This window comes from Phacochoerus africanus, chromosome X, assembly GCF_016906955.1.
Source record: "Phacochoerus africanus isolate WHEZ1 chromosome X, ROS_Pafr_v1, whole genome shotgun sequence".
Lineage (NCBI taxonomy): Eukaryota > Metazoa > Chordata > Mammalia > Artiodactyla > Suidae > Phacochoerus > Phacochoerus africanus.
Window position 1 is genome coordinate 19231491 of NC_062560.1, and position 6109 is coordinate 19237599.

Sequence of the window (6109 nt, forward strand, 5' to 3'; positions counted from 1 at the left end):
TTTTTGTCATTTAAAAAGTGACTTTTAAATTTAAGAAGCTTCTTTTTTTTAATAAAATAATGTATTTTATTGCAATTTCTTATTGAAGGAATCTTTCTTCCTGACCCCTCCCCACAAACCTGCAGCACCCATAACAGATTTCTTGTCAAGAGGCAGCAGCTGTTTCGCTCTGCCCTGCAGGTTGGAGCAACTCATCAGGAAGAAATTTCAATCATCGCACTGTTTTTTTTTCTGAAATTTTCTTTCTCCTACAGCTGATAATCTTCAGGTCTACAGGAGTGAGAGTTCTGATACCCATGTCAAGTCCCCATACCTGGGGATCTGGCATTGGGAGAAAGAGCCCCCAAAGCATCTGGCATTGAAGGTCAGTGGGGCCTGTGCACAGGAGCTTCATGGGACTGGGGGAGACGGAGACCCCACCCTCAAAAGGCACACACAGACCTCCACATGCACTGGGTCCTAGGACAAAGCAAAGGCTCCATGGGAATCTGGGTTGGACCCGACTGCAGTCCTTGGAGGATCTTGGAGACCAAACTCTTGGGAAAGCCTCTATTTCTTCTTGTGTGTACTCATCTAGACGTCAGAGCACTTTTCGTGGTTAAGGAAGCTCTTCCACTAAATTCTTAAGGATATCTTCTGGTATATCTTCATCTGGGAAAAGATGCAACCTCTGCATCATAGTTCTGTGAAGGTTTTTTGGCAACAAGCCATAAATAGCTAGTTTTACAATTGCCATTGTATCCTTCCGGCGAAGCTGAGCAGCTGTTACTTGTCTGAATCCACCTGGGTAGTCAGTTGATGATACACAGGTTTATGCAATCCTTGAAGTTTTACTGATGCCATAGCAGCAAGTTTGCCAAGGGGCTACATTTTCCCATCTAGGAGATACCAAACTTGAGCAAATGCGGCCCATTGCTCAGTTCCCTACCAGCAGCTGCCTCATTCCTTTCCTCTGCAGCACAACAAACTTGCTGTTGTCTTTACTCCAATTAGTCTCTCCTCATTCTCCAACCTACTCCGGCCCGGCTTTTGTCTTTCCACACCTATTACTGGCACACTACTACTGCCTGCCAAATTTACCATGACCTTCTTTACTGAATCCATTGGTCAATTCTGTCTTCAATACAGTCCATCATTCTCCTCTCCTGGGTATTCTTTCATCACTAGATTTCTAGGACACCACCCTCTATTGTTTTTCTCCTCTAACTCGCTGGTTCTCCTTTCCTTGTTTCTCATTCTTGGCTATCCTCTCTTTATTCATTTCCTCAACTACTTCATCCAGACCCACAACTTATTTATTTAAAAGTTTTTTCTTTTTTTCTTTCTATGGTCACACCTGTGGTATATGGAAGTTCCCGGGCTAAAGATCTAATCCGAGCAGCAGCTGCCCACCTACGCAACAGCCATGGGATCCTTAATCCACTGGGTGAGGTCAGTGATCCAATCCGCATCTTCACAGAGAAGTTGGGTTTTTAGCCCTCTGAGCCACAACCGGAACTCCCAGACCCACAACTTTAAATGCCACCTGTATGCTTATGATTCCTTAATTCACATCTCCAGCCTGAACCTCTTTCCTGAGCTCTACACTTATACTCGACTGTCCATTTGACATAGGCACTAGTGTTTCATAAACTATGTGTAACAAAAGATAAGTTCTTTTCCAAACCATTGCAGACCAAATACTGTGATAGAAAAAAACTTTGATGAAACAATTAAGATCCTGCCACAATGTCAAATTGCTACAGTTTTTTTTTTAATGTTTCCTTTTACTTTCTGTATTTATCTCCTCAGAGAAGGAAGGAATTACAGCTGGAGCAAGATTAAGCTAAGTGGCTTCTTAGACCAACATACCCAAAACCCAACTCCTTTCTTCCTTCTGAAACCTGCTTTAATCTCAGCCTTCCTTATGTAAGCTGATGAAACATCCTTCTGCTTGTTGAAATAAAAACACTTGGAATAATCCTTGTTTCTTCTTTTACTGTCAGCCCACATTCATTCCTTCAGTAAATCCTACTGGCTCCATCTTGAAATGGAACGTGACCACTTTTTAGCATTACCTGTTACCACGCCTGGCTTGTGCCACTATTGTGTGGAGCCTGGATTGTTGCAATAACCTCCAAATAGATTCTTTGCTTGTATCCTCCACCAACCCCCATCTCTAAACAGTCTATTCAGCAGCCAGAATGCTCCTTTTAACACCCAAGTGAGATTAGTTACTCTTTGGTTCAAAACCCTCCAGTCCGTTCTTACTTTGCTCAGTAAATCAAACTCTTACAATAGTCTACCACGCACTATGTGACTCATCTCGTTACCTCTCTGACTTCCCTCCTAACAAGTCTTCCAGAGGCAGAAATGGGCAGGAGGGTGAGGGTGGGAATAAGGGTCAACTGAAAACGGGAGGGTAGGAGTACCAAGAAAACAACAGCAAGCGGTGGCCAGAATCACAACCCTCGTTTGTGTTTCACCGAGACATCTTCTAGTCCAAGGACCCAGTTTCCTATCGGACTTAGCTTCACTAAATGCGACCTCCTTCTGCTAGCTTAATGAAGCTACAAGACCCTGAACTCACCTGGGGCACCTTGGAGAAACTCGACATGTTTGCCCAGCAGCAGGACCTTCCCTTTCCCCTAAGAAACTTTTTCACTCAAAAATCCGATACCTATTTTTCTAGCTTTTATATGGTTTGATTATGCATAATTGCTTACTCTATTAAAGTTTACTTTGGTGCATGATATGGTAGTAGTTTAATATGATTTTCTTATTTAGCTGTCAATTTCTACTCTATACTTCTTATCGAAAAATTCACCCTTTCTCAACTGATTTGTAATACGAACTGAGTCATGTGGTAAATACTCATGTATTCCAGAGTTTTATTCCCATATAAGTTCTTCTGTTTTATTTCTTACTCTAAAAAACTTTTACTAATGTCTCATTATTTCAATTATTTGAGATTTAGAAATATCTTTAATATCTAGAAGAGCAAGCTCACTATCATTTCTCTTCAAAAGTTTTCCTGTCTATTTTTCACCTGTTTATTCTTCCAGATGAACTTCAGAAATATATTGTCAAATTAAAATCAATCTTCATGAGATTAGGATCAGGACTGAATTACATGTCCTTTGGGAAAAATGGACATTTTTACAAGATTAAGTTTGCCCAATCAGGGACATGTTATCAAGTTTGCTTTCTCTTAATAAAATAATCTATATACCATATACCAAACATTTCTTATTACTTCTAGGGTATATATTCCAAACATTTCATATTATTCCTAGGGTATATTTTAGGCTGTGTTATGGCATTTTCATTATATTTTTAGCTGCTTATTACCTAAAGTATTGATTTCTTGATAATTACCCTTCATCCAGCCATTTTTTTGAATGTGCTTATTAATTCTAATAGTTTTCCTATTGACTCTCTTGCCATAACTAGGTGTGCAATCTTAATGTCTGCAAATAATAAAATTTCTTTCTTCTGCCTGCCAATAGTCATACCTCTTTTTGTTTTAACATCTTATTGTATTGGCAAGAAATTTAAGAACAATATTAGAATTTGTCTGATTCTGCAAGAAATAGAAAAAAGGTTTTGTAACCAGAAACTCATTCCAATGTTTCAAAATTTATGCTGCGATATGTAATGTGTAATATGCATGCAATGTGTAATATGCTGTTTTGCCAATCCCAAGGTCTTCTATGCCATCTTAATAATTTTTAAAAAGTCATCTGAGTATATGGTGAATAATATTCACAAACTGTGAAAAAACTCTACAGTCATATAAGAATTAGTAAATATTTCCTTATTTCTCTCTTCTTTCCTTTTCCTTTCACTTCTCTATTGCTCGTTTATCAAAACTCATATTTGTGATTTCCCTTGGGTCATTTCCAAATTTTCCATGTGTTTGTTTAACTATTGAATGTGGAAAAGAATCCCCTCTTTTGGGAAGCAGTTAAATCTTGTGACTAATTAGAAGGATTAGTTCATAGTTCCTTCTAGTCATGATTTCAGTGTTTTGTTTGCTTTCTGGTGTGCACTGTTCAGGCTTTTATTTGTTATGGAAATTAGGTCTTTGTCTGACATGAAATCACATCTGGTTCAACTGACATTTACTTCCCAGTGGCAGACAGACTCATTACCAAAAAGCCCTCCCTAATCCTACCATCCCTCTTTCACCCCACTTCTCTATTACTCTTTACAGCAAAACTTTTGGAAATGTTCATGTATATTGTAGCATGTATCACAATTTCATTCCTTTTTATGGGCAAACAATATTATATATTTATTTTATAAAATATATTTCTATTTTATATTTATTTATCCATCTGTTGATCGACAGGTGTATAGCTTATTTCTTCACTTATTTCTTCATTCAGACTTCTGTTCAAATGTTGTCTTCTTACAGAGCCTTCCCCAACTAGCTTGTTTGAAATAGTACCCTTCTCTCACGACTCTCTCCTCTTACCCTCTTTTATTTTCTTTACAGACACGCTCAAATATGTATGTTTTTTGTTTGTTTTTAGTTTAGTTAAACTAAGTCTATCAATGTCTCATTCAGCAGCATAATCACTCTCTGAGGACAAGGACTTGGGCTGATGTGTTCATGCGTGTTTCTAGCACCTTGATCAGATAATCAGAGACTGACCCACAAAGTTGCTCCACCATACTTGTTAAATGAATGATTGAATTCACTTGCATGTTTTCCATTCTCACTTATAATCCTTCTTTTCATTTCGCTCTGAGGAGAAACTGCATTTCCAGTTTCCTGTCTTTGGGGGAAGTTTTCTCCCACTGGTGTCTCTTTAATCAACTGGAAGGCATTTGATTTTGAAAGACTCTCAATGCATCTATTAAAATTTTGGACAAATACTAGATTTGAGCTGCAGTCTCTAGTCTTTGATTTTTTTTCTTTTTTTAGGGCTGCACCTGTGGCATATGGAAGTTCCCAGGCTAGGGGTCCAATCAGAGCTGCAGCTGCTGGCCTATACCACAGCCACAGCAATGTGGGATCTGAGCTGCATCTGTGACCTACACCACAGCTCATGTAGACATCAGATCCTTAACACACTGAGTGAGGCCCTGTGATTGAACCCGTATCCTTATGGATGCTAGTCAGGTTCTTAACCTGCTGAGCCACAATGGGAACTCCTGATTTGTTTTTTGTTTGTGCTTTCATTTGTGCTCCTTTATTAATCATAGTGTAGATAATAGTGTCATATTTTCTACGTGCCAAAGTAAAAACCTGAATATGGTTTTTAAATTTTCCACTAGAAATATATTTACAAAATAAAACCTTACAGATATTGCTTACATGAGACTGTACTAGTCTTAGTTGCTTCAGGCTCTGTTATAGCATGTGCTTTCTCTTACCTGAAGAATCCTATGACAGCTGTGTACATTTATATCCTACTTCATTCCAGAAAAGGATTTGAGGCACAGTATACTCAAAATCAGAGAGAATTAGTAAATTGGGATAAGAAAAAATAAGGTTCCAAAAAGTGAAGCAAATATTTGCCTCCAATCATTACATTAAAATGGGAAAAAAGAGAAGTTTGCAACAGGAATTTTTTTAGAATTGAAGAAGTGCCATTTGAGTGTTTCAATCACAGAAGCACAATGATGGAAATGAATCTATTTCTGCTCTTATAGATTAAGCCATGAATGGAGTAGAGTGATTTATTTTTAAAAAATTGCTTGAGAACTACTGGGCCTTTGATGGATTTTCAGGTATTTTTACTTATTTTATGTAGATCAATTGATAATATATTTATTAGCCTTCTGAGAATTAGTATTCTAAATATTTTGAATGTCACCTCTGGATCCAGTATTATTTTATTGTTTTGTACCAACATGTGTAATTTTGTTGTATGTCTTTACTGAGTGCTTGCTTTGGGCCTAATTGTTTTTTGACTATTGCTCTATTTATGAATTGAGGTAACAAAGAAATCAAAAGAAAATTCAGTGAACAACCATAACGTCAGGAGTGTTTACAATGCATTCAGTTCAACCATCATTTGTCGGATACTTGCTGAATGAGTCATGAACGCAAGTGCATCTAAAGACCAAGTAGATAAATTACTGAAGCAGGGAAGATTATGGAAAATCAATTACCAGA

General features: G+C 37.8%; 1 pseudogene; it reads right to left on the reverse strand.

Moving 5' to 3' along the window:
- Positions 1 to 248: 248 nt before the first annotated feature.
- On the reverse strand, positions 249 to 2596 carry LOC125118883 (39S ribosomal protein L13, mitochondrial-like; annotated as a pseudogene).
- Positions 2597 to 6109: the final 3513 nt, after the last annotated feature.